The 19,301-nt window shown below is 44.5% G+C and overlaps 1 long non-coding RNA gene across 3 annotated transcripts in view; it reads right to left on the minus strand.

The window, feature by feature from the left end:
* LOC310840731 overlaps window positions 1–19,301 on the minus strand; it is a 39,601-nt gene that overhangs the window by 14,132 nt on the left and 6,168 nt on the right. For all 3 annotated transcript variants that reach the window (XR_014562056.1, XR_014562057.1, XR_014562058.1), the window contains exon 2: window positions 17,203–17,382. This is a non-coding gene — a long non-coding RNA (uncharacterized lncRNA). The remainder of the gene's footprint in view (window positions 1–17,202; window positions 17,383–19,301) is intronic.

Raw genomic sequence — 19,301 nt, forward strand, 5'->3', positions numbered from 1 at the left:
GGTCTAGCAATGATGGGACCTAGAAGCAAAGCAGGATACAGTGGTACTTCGGGTTAAGTACTTAATTCGTTCCGGAGGTCCGTTCTTAACCTGAAACTGTTCTTAACCTGAAGTACCACTTTAGCTAATGGGACCTCCCACTGCCGCCGTGCCACGGGAGCACGATTTCTGTTCTCATCCTGAAGCAAAGTTCTTAACCTGAGGTACTATTTTTGGGTTAGAGGAGTCTGTAACCTGAAGTGTATGTAACCTGAAGCGTATGTAACCCGAGGTACCACTGTATTGGAGAGCGAGAGAACCAGTAGAAATGTTTGAGAGCAATCCTTAATTTCTGTTTGAATCCTAGGACACAGCCATGGGAGAAACAAGGCCCTTTTGAAGTGCTAAGGTTGCATATATGTGTAAATAAACCATATATCATAAAGACACCACAGTCTCCAATGTGCCTCATTTCCAAAAGGAAACATAAACCCTGGGCAAACACCCTGGAAACTTGTACCGTTAGGAGATTGTGGTGGCATGCAACAATATTGTTCATTGTAAAAAGACAAATTTTCTGGATTTGATAGTTAAATGTGGCTACTAAATCAGAGTTGTCTGAATGCCTGATTCCAAGCAGAAAGGGTAGAGTCTGACAGGAATCCTAGGCATGTTTGTACTCAGAAATAAGCTCCAAGGAGCTACCTCCATAGCGAGTTTACAATTTCACTGCACATAATGAAAATTATCCAACGAGTATGCAATAAGCATCTGAACTTCTACCACTCAAGCAAAACTTTTTGACACTGTCAAACGTTCCCTACAAGTTTCCATTCACAGTTATTACATTTAAAAAAAAATATATGTTCCAGGTTTCACCATATGTATGCTGTACATAAATAACATATTTATTCTGTTCCATTGGTGTATTTTAATAAGCATTGCTTTGGGACACCATGCCTGACAATTTAGGTTTATGAGGCTGTCAACAGAATTTACATGGTTAGGAAAATGTGATACAAAGTTGCCAGAGTAAGCTGCTGTCTGTCAAACGTAGCTGTCATGGAGAAATGAAACTTATAGAAGCTTGTACAGGCAGGACCGAATCGAATATGACAGAAAGGGTTTCCCCTTCCTTAAGAAATGCAAAAGATGTGGGGTGCCTGTGACTGTGAGTCATATTGTATCATTCGTTTTCATCAGAAACACTTCTTTAAATATATTATCAAAAAGCAACATATTCTCCTCGGTGGGACGTGTTGTGTCATGCATACTCTGAGGCAAAAGTCACCAACTCTTTTGGCACATTTGGAATTATGAGAGAGTTGCTGTGGGTATAAGTCACCAAATGGCTGTTGTGGAGGGTGTGTGGTAACATCAAATGGATGCCATGGAGCCATGGCTTAACACAAAATGGCCAGCTCATCTAAAAGAGGTGAAAAAGAAGAAGAACCACAAACAGCATACCCCCTATGAAGTGCCATATCCCTCAAGAATGGTGGGGGAAAGGGCACCTACATCAACTACAGCAAAGAGCTCTTTCCACTTCTCACCTGTTCAGAATGGAATGGTGAGTGGCAAGGATGCCAACTTGAATAAAATATTGGGGTGTGTGTCTGTGTGCAGGGACATCCCATCCCATATAATTGATCACAAGACATACATACCATTTGAATGGCAAAGCCCATCAACTATAGGGCCTCCCTTCCCCCAGCCCCATCAAAATATTTTTTTTGGGGGGGAGAAAGAGACCTCAGCCCCTAGGAATTGGCTCCTATGTTGGGCGTATGTCCACACCTGACATTCATTTAAATGTGGATGTGTCTGGGGAGGGCATATTCAATGCAGGAGAGGCTGAGCCAATTCAAACCAGACCGGAGCATGAAGACCAAACAGTCTTTCATGGATTTTTGAGGGGATATTTACTGAGAGCTTTTACAGGTGCCATATTGACAGGGGGTATTGGTGGTTGCTTGTGAGTGCCTGCTTGGTCATCCTTGCTCTGAGGCCTTCTGTTAACATATCGTTCTTCTGACCAGAGCCAGGTCCCAATTTGAAGGTTCTCTAAGTGCCCTCTAGATTCCCTGTCAGTGGTCCCTAGTACCTTCCCTGATGGTGGGGATAAACAGCCGCCATTTACATTTTCCACAATGCCCCAGAATGGTGCTGTAATGGTGTGGGAAAACAAAATGATGACTATACTCAGTTACCAGCTGCTACCTGGCATACCAGACTTTTTTGTTAAGGATAGCAAAGGCTGGTGTCAACTGAGGGCCTTGCTGTTGCTGAGGAGACCAGCAGCTGCTCCTGACATTTGTTTTACAGGTGAGTAGACAGTAGTTTGTTAGCAGATAGCAATTAGTAACACTGCGCCAAAGGTTTTACCCACGCACACCCTCCCTCAACCGTTCTCCATCAATTAATGAGAAAAAGAAGAAGTTGCATTTGAAAATGATTAAAGGAAAGAAAACAGCTCAGTGAACTTCTTGGTGGTGCTGGGAAGAGGGTTTTTTGTGCTTCACCTATTTTTCAAGGCAGTCAGGGAGTGATCTGCAGCCTTTCTGGGTGCTTGCCTTTCTTGAAAACCCTGTGGCATCCTCAGGCGGGCTTTCCTATAAGTACAGGAAATCTGGAAGTCTGTCTGCTGTGTGTCTTAAATCTGTTCACTATTAGTCATTTCCCCGTGTGTAAAAAGTCTTTTTACTGTTTAAGGTAAAAGGAGAGACTTCCCTTCGAAACAAAATCAGCAAGCACACCAATCTCAGTAGTCAAGTGTCCCCAGCATCCTATGCTTCAGTGGAAGACATCATGAGGGAACACATCCAATGTTGTTTGTTTTCTTTTTCAGACCAGGAAGCATGGGAAGCTAGGAAGGCTACAGAGTTCTGGAGAAATATTTATTGAAAAGAAACCACACACACATACCACCCGTGTCCACCATGCAACCATAAAATGGTTTTCCCATGCGGATGAATAGTTTTCTCCTGTGGGTTCCTGCTTTGCATTGTTTTTAATTTTGTCTCCTGCTATTCTCTGAGTTCCCTTTACCTGCTTTCTAGTCGTTTTTATTGTATTTTGAACATCTTCTTGAGACATGTATGTGGAAGGCAATAAGTAAGTAAGTAAGTAAGTAAGTAAGTAAGTAAGTAAGTTAAACTCGACCCCACACCCTCCAACATTCAATTAATTCTAAAGTGCTCTGACAATGAGGTGGAAAAGCAGAAACCCCCTTTAGAGGTGAAGAACTCTTTTGAGAAATCGGAGTACAGGTTTTAGCCCAGTGATAGCTATTATCATCACCAACTGACTATTTTTTTATTTTTACAAGCTATACAGTACTCAGTCTATTTTTAAACATAATAGCTTGATGTACGAACCCTGACTCAACCTCCCTTGTCCTCGCCGCCCCCAATTGCTTATTTGGCAATAAGGGAGTGGACTGCATGGAGTCCAAAGAACAAGGAGAATCAGGATGATTTATTGGTCTCCCCCCCCAAAAAAAGTAAAAGCATTATGTCAATCCCTCTACCCTGTGCCAAATCAGGGTCTCCACAAAGTCACAGAGCATTCTGCCACTCTGTTTTTCTGCACTTTTTGGTCCCAAATAGCCTTTCGTTTTCATATGTATCCATGTTTATTTCAGTCCGTGTCTTTTGCATGGGTTTTTCAAGGAGTGATGCTGTCAAAAATGTTGCACATGAAGTACCAAAGAGATTCTGGTCTGCTGCTGTTGCTGTTGCGTGTTGAGGTCCCCCAAAACACCCCTACCCCAATAACTCACACATCACTCATAATTTTTGTTTAAGATTTTTGGCATAATTTTGGCCACAACTTTATTAAACATACATATTGTGAGTGGTTGCTTAGGCATTGGTTATGACTATCTGTCCCCTCCGCCTTGGGGGACAGCACTGACTCCCGGATTCCAGTGAAAGCCAGTGTGGAGGAACAAGATCAAGGATAACTGGAGCTGCGACACAGACCCTCAGCTTCTCCCCGCATGCTCCTAGGGGCTTACACGGCCCAAACCCGATTCCAGGGATTTGGACGAAAGGATGGTAAGCCCCTGAATTCCTTTAATGGAATTCCCGTGCAGCAGCAGCACTGGAGGGGCAGGCACAGCCAATCCGTACCCCTCCACCAACCAATTTAAACCAATGCCTAACCGCCAACTTTACAAGTTGTGACGATTTGCTACGCAGTAGGCAAAAACCAAATGGCACACACTAATCAGCCAAATGGAAAAATTCCTACCAGGCCCCCGCACCAAGGCGGATGACCCCATGACAGGCATAGCAAGGTCAAAGAACAAGCCCAAACAAGGGAGGGTGGGAGGGTGATCCGATGCCCACAGTGAAAGAGAAAGCAGCTTGCTGTGGGCCTTACTTAAATATCCTCTGATCCAACCCCCAAATAGGCAACATACAAATTGCCTCAGCAACACCACCACCAATCCTCGCCAGGCCCCTTCCTTTGGTCCTGCCTGGCAACTACAGGGTGCTTTGCCTGGCCCCAGCCGCAACACGTGCTCTCCTTTAATGAGAACACGCCTTGTTAAGCACAACAGCTGAAGGTACCATACTTTTCCGTGTATAAGACGAGGTTTTTTTTTTTTACTGTAAAATAATGTTCAAAATTGGGGCGCGTCTTATACATGGATAGTGCATTGGGGGGTGTGTGTGATGGGTTGCAGCCCCAAGCAGGAGCTTGTCCGTGGCAATTGGGTGGGTGATTGGTTGCTGCGGAAAAGGTTGCTTTGGATTGGCTGTTGCTGCTGTTGGTGAGCGGGCACACGCTTGTTGAATTTGGTGGTGTGAGCGATTTAAAGCATTTTCAATCTGGTTAGTGATTTTCAGCATCCCACCCAAAAAAAGCTCAACAACTCACAACTCTGGGCCATCTCCCCCCCATTTTCTTAAATTTGAATCTCCCAAAATAGGGGTCGTCTTATATAGCGGGGGCGTGTTATACAAGGAAAGATACGGTATTTTTAAAAGTTGAAAGCTTGGTTAAAGTTTTTTTTTTAAAAAAAATAAATAAATCCCAATTGCTCAAGCAAAAATCAGACACCCGGAGCTCTTTAGAACCCTGCAGGTGGTGTTCTAGACAGAGACATTTTAAGCCTGAACACCCCTAGAATCCCCTTTCAGACATCCCCTCTTGATGTGAGGATGTCTGAAATGAAGCCATCTAGTGTGTGGACATTGGATTCACCCCTTCTCCTCCCTACGTTCAGGGCACACACTTTTAGGTGATGACTGAATCAGACTAGTTCAGGGTCCCTTCGCCTAACTCAGTCAATGTGCTGGTCAGCTCTCACTGGAGACAAAACAAAAACGGTTCACATGAACCTACCTCCACATTGACTTTCTGCAAAGGCCTTTTTCAACTACCCAGGACAAATGTGTGGGGGTCCAAAGTGGGGTTGGGGAGAAATGCTGCACCAAATGGTTTGTGTGAAAGGCGCTGACACCACAGATCCAAAAGTTAATGGAACAATTTTAAATATGCTGCTCCAACTCAACTTGCTAATCTACATTTAACTAATCCTCCCACTTTATAATGTGACTAAAAATGGCATTCTCTCCCTCACTTGTCGCAAAGGTTTAACAGGAGAGCCACTGAAATGAGAAATAATAATAATGCTCAGCTTCATTATTTTTTCAAAACCTATGTGCTGTGCATTGACAAGTGCAAAGGGTTATAAATAATTGAAGCGGAATCTGCATTGTTAAGCTAAATGTCACCCTACACGTTTGCTCACTTCCTTACTAATTCATCAGATTTGAGAAATTCGCATGGGGGTCTTTAATATGACTTGGATTGACAAAGTCCTACTGAAGTAATATTTTACCGAGCCAAGAGGGGGAAAGGAGTGTGGCGAAAGAACCAGAGTGGATTATTTTTTCATCTAAAGCAAATCCTAGTTTTGCTATTCTCTAGAGTAATCTTTCTGTAGGCATCATCATGTGACTTTTAGGCCAAACACTGAATGGGCATACGTAAGTCACAGAAAGGCCACTGTATCATGACATGGGGGAGTAATTAAAATAAACAAATACATGCATTAATTGGTTTTTGGACTTTTGAGGAGATAAAAGTTATGGGCAGTGTCTGTATTGTTGGGCCTACTCTGATACCATACCCTCCAACGTTTCTCTGATGAAAATAGGGACATCCCTTTCCATAATGATAATTTTACAATTTACACCCCACACATCTGTCTGGGTTGCCCTAGCCACTCTGGGCAGCTTCCAACATAGATAAAGACATAATAAAACATTAAAAATTAAAAAGCTTCCTTATACAGGGCTACCTTCAGATGGCTTGGGCATTGGCTAATTCAATTACCCTCCAACATTTCTCCAATGAAAATCGGGACATCCTAAAGAAAAGTGGGACAACCTGGGATTAAATCAGAAACTGGGACAGCTTCTCTAAATCAGGAACTGTGCCTGGAAAACAGGGACACTTGGAGGGTCTGAGATACTAAACTGAGGATTTGAGTGATCTCTTCCACTCCAATTGTTAGATTGTAATTTAAAAACAGTATCACCTAAAAATAAGTGTTTCATATTGGCCATGTATTGGCTCAGATAGTATGATATCAATGTGTGTGTGTGTGTGTTTGTGTTTGTGTTTGTGTGTGGAATATAATGTGCTTCCTGAACTATTCCCTCAAGAGGAATGTTGCTCTTTCGCCAATGCAATAAGCTCTATATGATAAATACACAAAGTCACTCTCTTAAAAGTCAGGCTGTATGAAAATATTTTTGCCACCATTTGGTTAATGCTTAGTGAACAACCTTAGGCCCAGTAAAGTTATTTAGGAACCAGATCTGGCAATGGCCAGCACTGCGTTAAATTTAAAACAAGGATTTAAGATGCCGGTCCAATATAAGAAACATGGACTTTACCATCTCCACCTAGAATAAATTATAGAATCTCTGACAGCACAGAACCTTAAAAATGGATCTTTCTAGGGAGATGCTCTCACATCTTCCTCTTCTTGAATGCATGCTTTCTCGGACCAAATAATCACATATCCCTAATTCTTGCTTTCCTCTGTTCTGTGTGATTGATCCCTGGCCACCCTTGAACATATTTCACTTCCTGATCCTGCCTGGAGCCTCTGTGCGAAAAGCATGCCCAGCGCTTCAGTTCTTGACCAGCTGTACTGGACTACAATTCCCATCATCCCTGACCATTGGACATGTTGGCTGAGAATGATTTGCAATGGAGTGCAACAACTTCAAAAGGTCCATAGGTTTTCCACTTTTCTTCTATGGTAGGTGCATACATTTTTAATTCTAACATGCATTAAATAAATGAAGGCATACCTCTGAGTAAACTGTATGGGATTTCTAATGCTGCAAGTCTTTTCTCCTTTAAACGTAAAGGTAAAGGGACCCCTGACCATTAGGTCCAGTCGTGACCGACTCTGGGGTTGCGCGCTCATCTCACTCTATAGGCCGAGGGAGCTGCCGTTTGTCTGCAGATAGCTTCTGGGTCATGTGGCCAGCATGACTAAGCCGCTTCTGGTGAACCAGAGCAGCACATGGAAACGCCGTTTACCTTCCCGCCGGAGTGGTACCTATTTATCTACTTGCACTTTGATGTGCTTTCGAACTGCTGGGTTGGCAGGAGCAGGGACCGAACAACAGGAGCTCACCCCGTTGCGGGGATTCAAACCGCCGACCTTCTGATCAGCAAGTCCTAGGCTCTGTGGTTTAACCCACAGCGCCACCCGCGCCCCTCTTTCCTCCTTTATTTGCTTTAAAACAAACAAACCAAAAACACCTTAGTATTAAGTAGCATCATCCAATCCAGAAGCAGACTTTAAAGCCTGCCACACTATTAAACTGCCCCTTGTGTAGTGCAAAGGAAAACTGAATGTTCCCTGTTTCTTTTAGCCCAAGGTGACCAACATACATCAGCTACTTTGATGCGAAAAGGAAGGCTGTAATATGTTTGCAGAGAATTTATGAGCTCAAAGGACTGTAAATTATCACAATCCTAGTGGGTTTCAGGCCCATATTGCCCAATGTACAAAAAGGAAGAAGGTAAAATATAATGGGTCCCCATATTTTAAGCCTGTATATAACTAACATCTCACATAGCAAAAACTTTAATGTCATTTCCTATCTCAGTCAACAATCCGATACAACATTTTTTCCAAAACTTTCTGGGCACCTATTACGGTTTTCAACTTGTATCTGAATTTCTTAAACTCTTTGTGCTTTTGTGGGTTGCTAAGTCATTACAAAATAGCAAAATTAACGGTATTGTAAAGGTATATGCAAGGTACACCAAAGAGAAATAGCAACAACAGCCAGGAAGAATATGATTTTTTAAAAGACTTTCAAATTCTGCACAGTCCTATGCATGCCTACTCAAAGGTGAATCCCGCTGAGTTCAGTGGGACGTATTTCCTGTTGTGTCTGTAGGAACACAGCTTTTTAATCCTGAGAATGTTGCAAATAACACATCCCTTCCCTTTTCTGCATGCCTTTACTGATAATTCTTCTTTCCTTCCAACAGCTAACTCAGACTGTAAGCGCCAACAGGCATGTAGTCAAAACAAGGCCGCTGAGAAACAAGAGTGAGGGGTCAGCATAGCTGCAGGAGGATAAGGTTTCCAAAGTTTGCTGGGGTAACAAAAAATATTAAAGGGGGAAAAAATCCTAAGGGATAGCAAAATAAAACAAAAACACCCTCTCCTGAAGTGGGCAGCATGTTCATTAATTACAATCTGAAAACATATGTTGGAGGGGCAATGGAATGGAATATTCTGAAAAAGAGTGTGGTTGGTGGGCTGGCTGGCTGGAATACTAAACCAGAGTGTCCCACACTGCACAATTCCTAAAATAAAAAAAACCCTGTGCTTTAGCCTAGTAGTTATTTCCCCAAGCCACACAACAACCTGTAAGTTAACTGCTGTTTTTCAGAGAGAGAGAGAGAGCGCACACAAGCTAAGAGGAAAAGCAAGCCGATTTCCCATCGCAAGCGCAAGTCCCATCTGAAACATGCTTCAGTACGTTTCAAGCTTCATAACATAATGCTGCCTCAGACATACGAGCAAAACACTCTATTAACAGTTTTGCGAAATGGAGTGCTGAGCTAGGCTGCGATCTACACTTACTCATTTACTTGTATTTCTAAACATTTCAAATTCAAGTGCTCAGGTCCAGACCTTTCTGGTCTCTGAGACAGCAAAAAGTTCTGAAGCATGAAATGACTTGGTTGCAAGGCTGCAATTTTTGCTGAAATGTCATTTATTCTTACATGGTACAAGAACCTACAAGCTATTGATTTATTTGGTGTCCTCTTTAAGAAAATTTTAGCTTGAACGGCATGTTTAATGGGTTCATATTTTGTTTCGCATTTCGGCTGCCCCATATTTCTTCAGCCGCACGGCAGCTCACGGGGACTGCAGAGCTCAGGCAAACAGAATAAGTTACTGTCAGGATGTGTGTATTCCCTACTCCCCCCCCCCCCAATAAAAGTTGATCATCTTAGCAAAATGACTTCTGCTTCCTTAAACCATCTTTAGCCATTTTCCCCAAGTAGGAGCCTCTAAATTCTTCCTGCAAATTGTTTTCTTTGAAAGACAAAATTCAGTAGTGAATCCATCCATGTCCCCTACTACAGGCTTCCTCACCCTCGGCCCTCCAGATGTTTTTGGCCTACAACTCCCATGACCCCTAGCTAGCAGGACTAGTGGCCAGGGATGCTGGGAATTGTAGTCTCAAAACATCTGGAAGGCTGAGGTTGAGAAAGCCTGCCCTACTGCATAGCTCAGAGGTGGGGGAGAATCCTTTTTAGCCCAATGGTGATCACATTGCCTCCTGGCAACTTTCTGAGGGGCATATGCCAGTGGTAAAGGTAAAGGTACCCCTGACCATTAGTTCCAGTCATGGACGACTCTGGGGTTGCAGCGCTCATCTCTCTCTACAGGTCGAGGGAGCTGGTGTTTGTCTGCAGCCAGCTTCCGAGTCATGTGGCCAGCATGACTAAGCCGCTTCTGGTGAACCAGAGCAGCGCAAGGAAATGACCTATTTATTTACTTGCACTTGACGTGTTTTTGAACTGGTAGGTGGGCTGGAGCTGGGACCGAGCAGCGGGAGCTCACCTTGTCGCAGGGATTCGAACCGCCAACCTTCTGATTGGCAAGCCCTAGGCTCTGTGGTTTAGACCACAGCGCCACCCGTGTCCCATATGCCAGTGGTAGCCAAATCCTAAGGTGGGCAAAAAACTGAATTTTATATTTGTACAGTAGGCTATTTTTTACACACCATCTAGGCCAGTTTTTGCCCCAAACTTTGGTCTCCAGCTGTTTTGAACTGCAGTTCCCATAATCCCTGATCACCTATCTTGCTAGCTAGGGATGATGGGCATTATAGTCCAAAACAAGAAGAGACCCAAATTTGGGAAACACTGGCCCATATGGTATGTAGAAATGAATACAAAATTCATTTTTCTGCTCACCTTTGGATTTGACTACCACTGCTTAGCTTCAGCAGGCCTTGAGTGCCTTCAGATAATATGCTGGGGCTGACATGTTGGTGACTTGGCAGCCTCTGTGTTTCAACTACCACATTGCAATGCCCTCTGATAAGGGTGGTGGTACCCTCCTTCTCCACCCACTCCTTGATCATCACTCAACAATGAAATTATTATTATTATTTATTACTTACTGCCCATCTGGCCAGGCCTCGCCAGCCACTCTGGGCAGCTCCCAACAGAATATTAAAAACACAACAAGACACCAAACATTAAAAAATTCCCTAAACAGGGGTGCCTTCAGATGTCTTCTAAAAGTCAGATAGTTGTTGATTTCCTTGACATCTGATGGGAGGGCATTCCCCAGGGCAGGTACCACTACCGAGAAGGCCCTCTGCCTGGTTCCCTGTAGCCTCACTTCTCGCAGTGAAGGAACCACCAGAAGGCCCTCGGAGCTGGACCTCATTGTTCAGGCTGAATGATAGGGGTGGAGATGCTCCTTCAGGTATACTTTCAAAACGTCTCTTTAATTCCAACAAATCACTTTTCAAGATGCCACTGACTTTACCAGCTACATGCATCAACTTATTGAATAAAGTGCTTTCAGAGTTGTTGGTTTTTTCTGGAGGCAAAGTGATGCAAGGCATTCAGGGATGTAAAGCAGCAAAGGTCTAATCAATAGGACACTTTTGTTGCTGACAACCATTGTGAAAAAATGATCGGTGCTAGTTCTCTTTTACCAGAGAAAGCAAATAACCTGAGTGGCATGCTTCCTCAATGCATTCCAAGTATTTATGGGTTACTTAGAAAGAGAGAAAGAACCCATAAACAAGGCCAGAACAAAAAATAAAATAAAATGCAATTTTATTGATATCCATCTGATTTATGTTTACAGCATATGCTGATAATAACCCCATTTGTCAGAGAAACCATCATGAATACTAAGTTGGAGTTACTGAGTCAAAATCCAAACACCCTGCATTTCCATAGAGAGACCTTCTTGGAAGAAGAAATTTCACCATGACACTTTAGCCCAAAAGTTTTGGTGTATATTTTCCTGTGTGCATGGAAGTTTGTCTAGTGTCAAGGAAGCTTCACGTAGACCTTTCTCACTGTTTGCTTACTAAGATCTAAGCTTAAAAGAAATATTTTTGTTTTTTGCCAGGAAGATCAATGACACTAGTTCTTTCTGAAAATACAAAGTGGGACCAGGTTTATGCATAAGCTCAGGAAAATGTAGCTCTAAATCAAGTCTTGAAGTCAGGGCTGTCTTACGCATATGTGGCACCGAGGTGCAAAGATCCACCTGGCGCCCCCCTCCCAGGTTGCCCTAGGTGCACCCTCCCAGTCCTAGGTGCACAGGAGGGTGGAGCTGGTTGGCTGCCTCAGCATCTCGCTGGCTCGGTTGCCCCTGAACTCGTGGCGCAGAGCTGCCCGCAGCAGAAGAGCCCACCATGGCGCTTCGACCAATGGGCAGGCTCTTCCTCAGATTCAAATCTCAGGCCCCGGACTCTCGGCCTGGCGCTCCTGAGAGCCCGGCACCCGGGTGCCTCACACCCCTAGCACCTATGGGTAAGACGGCCCTGCTTGAAGTTACAGAGATGTTGGCAAATCCAACCACCTATGTGGTCATATTTAGTTCTCCATTTACTGTGCAAGCCAAATCCTGGATTTACTGTGCTATTGATCATAGGTTACTATGCCCCTGCCTCTGCACCTTGAAGCCCGTGATGGCTAAAATACACTCTGCTAGCACAAAATGCATTCAACAGGCAGAAGTCTATCCATGTGCACAGGGCTGCCATCAGATGGGCAGAAGGGGTAGGGTTTAGAGGAGGTCTAAGGCTAGCAGTTGTCTAAAACCACAGAGACTAGGGCTTGCCGATCAGAAGGTCTGCAGTTCGAATCCCCATGACAGGGTGAGCTACCATTGTTCGGTCCCAGCTCCCAGCCTAGCAGTTCGAAAGCATGTCAAAGTGCAAGTAGATAAATAGGTACTGCTCCAGCAGGAAGGTAAATGGCATTTCCGTGTGCTGCTCTGGTTTTGGCAGAAGCGGCTTAGTCATGGTGGCCACATGACCCGTAAACTGTCTGCAGACAAACACCAGCTCCCTCGGCCAGTACAGCGAGATGAGTGCTGCAACCCCAGAGTCGTTCGTGACTGGACTTAACTGTCAGGGGTTCTTCACCTTTACCTAAGCCTAGCAGGGGCACACTCTCTTAGTTTCACTAAGAGTAATTCAGACATTTTTTGAAGGAAGAGCACAATACACAGACATAGCCCAAATGCCCTTTCTCCACATCCAGATTATGTCATTCCCAAGTGTGATGCCTTTACAGAATAAAACACAATTGGCTGTTATTTGTATGTTTTACTTGGAAGTAATGCCCTTGAAATAAATGAGGATTCTTTTCTGTCCTACTGAGAAAAGATTGTGATATTGCATTCCCAGCACCCCCTTTCTGGTTTCCCTTGTCCTCCATGGTCTTTGACACCAGAATGTGTGTTTTTGAGGTCTCACCCTATTCCTGTAACTGTGACTGCTTTCAACACTGACTTTTAATTTTTCCCCAGTCCAAGGTACTAGAATAAGGATGTACAAATTAGGTACATCCTTTTCTTTTCTGAACAATTCCACATATTCTATGATCCACTACTGAGCCAAGTCCTAAATTGAAACATCAACATTCCATATAGGACTGCTAGAAAACCTCTCCCCTCCCCAAAGCCCATGGATACAAGCGAGTCAATTTTCAGGAACTGCTAGCATCTGTATGTTCCAACTGATCTCATCAAGAATTTCTAATTCCCAGAGGTTATGAAAATCACGCATCTTCAATTAAATTGACGAGGTAAACATTTCAGAGTGACACAGAGCACATTCTCTGAGTGAACTCCTTGTTGTTATGGTGCTTCGACTGAGAGAAAGGCAATAAGTGTGTGATATGCCTTTCTTCCTACCAAATGGTACAATGCCTCCCCCCTACCCAACAACAAAAATGCACCAAACTCAGTTTTGGAATCTAGCTAGAAGAATGTTTGTTTTATAACGTTAGGATATCAAGAGGCATTTTATTTCATTTCCGCATTTTGATACAATCCATACTTGTTGTTTCAGGGCAATATGTCTCGGAGGCTCCCAAAATGCCCAACAGAAAGAAAGACAGCCACCTGGCTGATCTGAATTTTCCTTTTGAATCAGGTTCTACAGTGTTGGAGTAATATCCAACTTCTGTCCATTTCCCCAAGCAGAAAGAAAGGACTACAATCTGTGCAAAGTGGGACTTAATTAAAGAGAAGAGCAAAACCACAAAGCCACCACTACTGCCCCTGTCAATTGAAGTTTTGAAAATGAGAGTTTTGGAGTGCCCTGTTGCACTTGATCTTTTGCCAGCAGTGCAGCTTGAAGATGGTACAAGAGCAGGACCGTCATGCTGCCCTATTTCAGACCTACTGTGGTTTAAAAAGAGTCTGGACTACAAGTAATGATGAACTCAGAAATGGTCATTCTGGAGCCCCCACGGGCAAATTGGAGTAATGGAAGTGTATGGAAAGCATTTGTGCAAGAAGGCCTCTCCTCCTTCTGGAGGGGAGGTACTGTGAGTGGGAGACGATTCCCACGTCACGCAGGGCTCGGGTGGCGGTTAGGCATTGGAATGTGTTGTTGGTGTTTGGAAGGGCAAGGTGTGACCATCACCTACCCCTTCAATTTTGGGTATTCTGTTAAAGGAATCTGGCGGTTGTGGATCCTGTCCGATGCCTGTGCGGCTGGGGGCCATGGCACAACCTTAGGTGATATCAGGGGAGAGCTTATAGTTGTATTGGCATCAACAGGCTCCCCCAACTGGTGGTTAACCCCTCTTCAGACTTACCCCTCTCTGAGTGAGTGGAGTCAAACCTTTCGTGGTCCAATGCCTAAGCCAATACCTTCTCACATGCTGTAATCAATAAAGTTGTGGCCTTTCCTTGCCCATTAACCTTATATACCATGTCCACGTGTCTTTATTCCCCAAGCGGGGATTGGATCCTCAAATCACAAGCTCTGGACGTAATCCAAGAGTGCACAAACCATTTCTCCCATTTTGGTCTGCTTCCTGAACCCGGCAGTATCTCAAAACTTTTCCAGCCCAGAATATATTTGGGGGAAGGTGAGAAATGGAGTTTGCAGCATTTTCGTCCTCTCTATGCCCTCTCAAAGGTTGGGCTACCTCAGACCTCCAGGACTGACATGAATTTTCCATTATGAACATCTTGTAGACAGTGTTGCAACATTTACTTTGATGGCCATTTTCTATTGATGTGCCAGAATACCTCCTCAGATAAAAGTTCTCATACCCAAGACTCCCTAGAAGAAATGCCAAGCCTATTTTACAGTTGCATACTCAAACTTTAGACCTTTCCTACCCAGCTGTAAATGCCAGGCACGTTCTCCATCCTGTTCTTCTTGCGTTTTGTTTTCTATTTTGGCACATTGACATATTCCATTTTGTCATGGGCTTCTGCTCATAATTTCTTATTAAAAGCAGTGCAGAAATGAGTACATATTTGAAAATACCAAGTGCCTAGTTAATGCCCTGCAAAATTTCCACTCGCAACTCTGCATCACCAGCTGGACTTCTGAAGCAGGGCCAGGGGCTGAGTCAAGGGTTGGCATTATTGGTCGGCATCCAAGACCCGTTCCTCTACGGGTGTGTGTGTGTGTCCATTGGCAATCCCTGAACCCTGCAGGCCTGATGTTCATTTTCCTTCTTATTGCTGCTTCTTTGCCTGCCCTCCTAGGTGAACGAGAAAGTGCAAGAGAAAGAAAAAAGCAGAGCTGTTGCTACTGCTGCTCATCTCTCTCCCTGGACAGTGAGTCTCACTGGGCCCAGAGGGAGAGGAAAGGCTATTGAGCAGTAGTGGAAGAAGGAGATGATGGAGCCACTGACAAAGACCTCCTGAAACCTGGAGTTGGTTTAATCTTTCTTTGAATGGGGGGGGGGGAATGAACATAGCTGTAGAGGGGACCCCCCATTCTGAACTATCATGGAGAACCAGTGTGGTGTAGTGGTTAAGAGTGATAGACTCGTAATCTGGGGAACCGGGTTCGCGTCTCCGCTCTTCCACATGCAGCTGCTGGGTGACCTTGGGCTAGTCATACTTCTCTGAAGTCTCTCAGCCCCACTCACCCCACAGAGTGTTTGTTGTGGGGGAGGAAGGGAAAGGAGAATGTTATCCACTTTGAGACTCCTCCGGGTAGTGATAAAGCGGGATATCAAATCCAAATTCCTTCTCCTTCTCCTCCTCCTCCTCCTCCTCCTCCTCCTCTTCTTCTTCTTCTTCTTCTTCTTCTTCTTCTTCTTGGATAAGGATAGCATGAGGATACAGAAATCAGTCAGAAACACTACCCACTGCCAGGAGGTCCTACACACGAGTAGGAATCCGGTAGAGACACATGCCTGACTGGCATGTTCTCTCCCTTCTGGTCGGTCGGGAGATTTAAAAGCTTTCTCCAGCCCGAACATCACAGCGACTGATATGAAGAGGCAACAGCACACTTCAGAATCAGCAGAGTTAAGACAGTCAGCATACAGTCTCAGTAGCGCAGCTTTATGGCTAAACTATGTTTATTTACATATACACACGTGGAGCATCGTAACTGAGCTCCTTCCTCTTCAGCATCAGACAGCAAGGAGAGAAAGAACAAAAGGACAAATGTCCTATATCATGGAAACAGAGTAATAAAAACATCTTGTCTCTGTCACTTCCTACAATGTGGAATGAAAACATACACCGTCATGTGATAAAAACAATCCCATGACTGCAACATGGGGAATGAATCCTAACATCCACATCCTTAAAGCTACAACAATTCACTTTCCATTTCTCTCTAATTCCAGACTGAGCTGGTCCAGGATCCATTGGATCCCAAGCTCATCTCGCTGCCATAGTGAAACAGCACCAGGCCTGATCTGAGCCTGGTCACCCTGCCCTCCTCCTTTCACTGGGGCTGGCATAAGTTGCAGGTGTGGTGGTTTTCCTTCTCCTCTGCAAATCCCTGCTGGCGGTGGGTAGGAAATACGATTGTGCTATGTGTAACTCTCTCCTCGCCGCTCTGAGTCCAACTTTCTGAGAATTGAATTTTTTAAAACATGCTTGCTCTCATGCTTACTCACTTGCTTTTTAATTTTCTCCCTCTCTTTTGTCTCAGTCTGCTCACACGAATAGCCTCTGGTAGTCTAGAGAATATGTCACAAGACAGAATACATCACAGTTACTTTCACAACCTTGATCAACAAAGGGCATTGGTTCTCTTAATAACGGTGTAGTTTATTGGCTTTTCATCCATTAAGTATGACTTCTCCACGCCCCTCCTTTTTTCCCACAGGGGTCTACAATATTCAGGTGGTCTTGCTGTCCAAGCTCAAAACCGTAGTCACCCCAATCCCCTCCCTTCCATCCAAGGAAGTTCTTCCCCAGTAGATTGTGGAAAAGGTATTGGGGTGCCTTTGGTATAAACCAGCAGGGCTCTTCTTATAAGGCCACACCTGTGGGTGAGTCTGCCATTATAATGGAAAATCAGCAGGGAGGGCAGGAGGCAGGGGGAAAAAGTGGATTCTGTGGCTTATGAATAAAAGAAAATGATTCAATAGACTGATTTGAAAGTTGACAAGGTAGGAGAGGCAAGTCTGAGGATAGCCCATTCCAAATTAGGGGTAGAAGGATAAGAAACGACTTACTTTGAAAGCAGTGTACAGGCTGATAATAATTTGGTTGCCAACTGGTAGCTTCCTTTAGTGGGCACGCTGCTACATGAAGAAATGGTTGTCTGTCTCTTTAGCATCTCATCTGGTCATCTCATCAGGCATGCATTTTGACCGAACATTTACACAAAACCAGAAATCCAGGGAACCAGAGGACTGGTCAGTTTGTGTTCACCTCTTGTCATGATTTTGTTTTTGCATGCCTTTTAAACAAGGCTCTTGACTTGTAATGTTAGATGGTTAGATTCTGGGTTGCATGGGGCATGATCTCCACTGAATAGAGGTAAAGTAAAGGGTAAAGGGACCCCTGACCATTAGGTCCAGTCGTGGCCGACTCTGGGGTTGCGACGCTCATCTCGCTTTATTGGCTGAGGGAGTCGGCGTACAGCTTCCGGGTCATGTGGCCAGCATGACTAAGCTGCTTCTGGCGAACCAGAGCAGTGCACGGAAACGCCGTTTACCTTCCCGACAGAGCGGTAGCTATTTATCTACTTGCACTTTGACGTGCTTTTGAACTGCTAGGTTGGCAGGAGCAGGGACCGAGCAACAGGAGCTCACCCCGTTGCGGGGATTCAAACTGCCAACCTTCTGATCGGCAAGTCCTAGGCTCTGTGGTTTAACCCACAGCGCCACCCGCGTCCCTGAATAGAGGTAGGAAGCAGAAAAACAAGAACCTCTTAACTTTAAGGTAAAGGTACCCCTGCCCGTACGGGCCAGCCTTGACAGACTCTGGGGTTGTGCGCCCATCTCACTCAAGAGGCCAGGGGCCAGCGCTGTCCGGAGACACTTCCGGGTCACGTGGCCAGCGTGACATCGCTGCTCTGGCGAGCCAGAGCCGCACACGGAAACGCCGTTTACCTTCCCGCTAGAAAGCGGTCCCTATTTATCTACTTGCACCCGGAGGTGCTTTCGAACTGCTAGGTTGGCAGGCACTGGGACCGAGCAGCGGGAGCGCACCCCGCCGCAGGGATTCGAACCGCCGACCTTTCGATCGGCAAGTCCTAGGCGCTGAGGCTTTAACCCACAGCGCCACCTGCGTCCCTCTCTTAACTTTAGATGCAGTATAAACCAAAAGAGCCAAGGATTAGCAGTAAGCACTTGTTTTACCTGACGGTAAGAATGATGTGTTGCTATTTCCCCGAGTTTCTGCTCAGTATGGACAACCAGAAAAGCTGCATCAGCAAAACTAACTCTAGAGTAAGCTGTTCAGTCTGAGTTTATTTTTTCTCTCCTTTTTTTTACCTTCAGGCATGACAGATTAAAGAGTTTATCTATAGACATGGGAAGCATATTTCTCCCTTCGTTTCTTTTTTCTTTTTTTCTTTCTTTTGCCAGAAGAGTAGCTTTAAGAATAGAATAGAATTGCCGGGGGTGGGAGAGAGAGAGAGAGAGAGAGAGAGAGGGACAGTGAAATTGAAAAAGGCGTGTGCATTCACATAATAACCTTTGGCTAGTTGTTTGTTGCTGCAGCAAACAGAACTCAGCAAACCACCAATTGCACGTTGATATTTCCTGCACCGTTCGCAAAGAGCAAGCGATAGAAAACCACACTGAAAATAAAGTTATATTCTTTCTCTTTTCATCATAGGAATGGGAAGATAATAATATGAAGAGTTAATGTGGCTGACACAAAGAGAAGCACAGCACACCCTTCTCCCTCTCCTCCTTCCCTGACATGAGTCAAAGAATTCCTTTACTTATTCTGTGCAACCCATGCTACCTTTCCTGGGATGCTGCAACTAAAACAGCTGACATTTGGGTGAGTGTGTGCATACATTTAAAATAGTAGATCTGTGAGCTGAAGACCATATTCCTTATCTCCAGCAAATGCCAATGGAATTAATAGTGTGTTGTTTGCTTATTTATATTTTAATGTGAGATTAAGCAGGTTAGTGCATGGGAAATAGATTTGAAGAAGTTTTTTGTGTGTGTGGTGTGTGTTTTCATATCATGACTGCATCACTGGATGTTTATTGTTTGGTTAGTACCTTCCCATCTGGTGCAACACCAGTAATTTGGGAAAGACCTATGCAGTGATATTTTTCCAGAAAAAGAGGTGCCCAAACAGCTCCCTC

The sequence above is a fragment of the Podarcis gaigeae genome (assembly GCF_964106915.1).
Source record: "Podarcis gaigeae genome assembly, chromosome: 3".
Taxonomy (NCBI): domain Eukaryota; kingdom Metazoa; phylum Chordata; class Lepidosauria; order Squamata; family Lacertidae; genus Podarcis; species Podarcis gaigeae.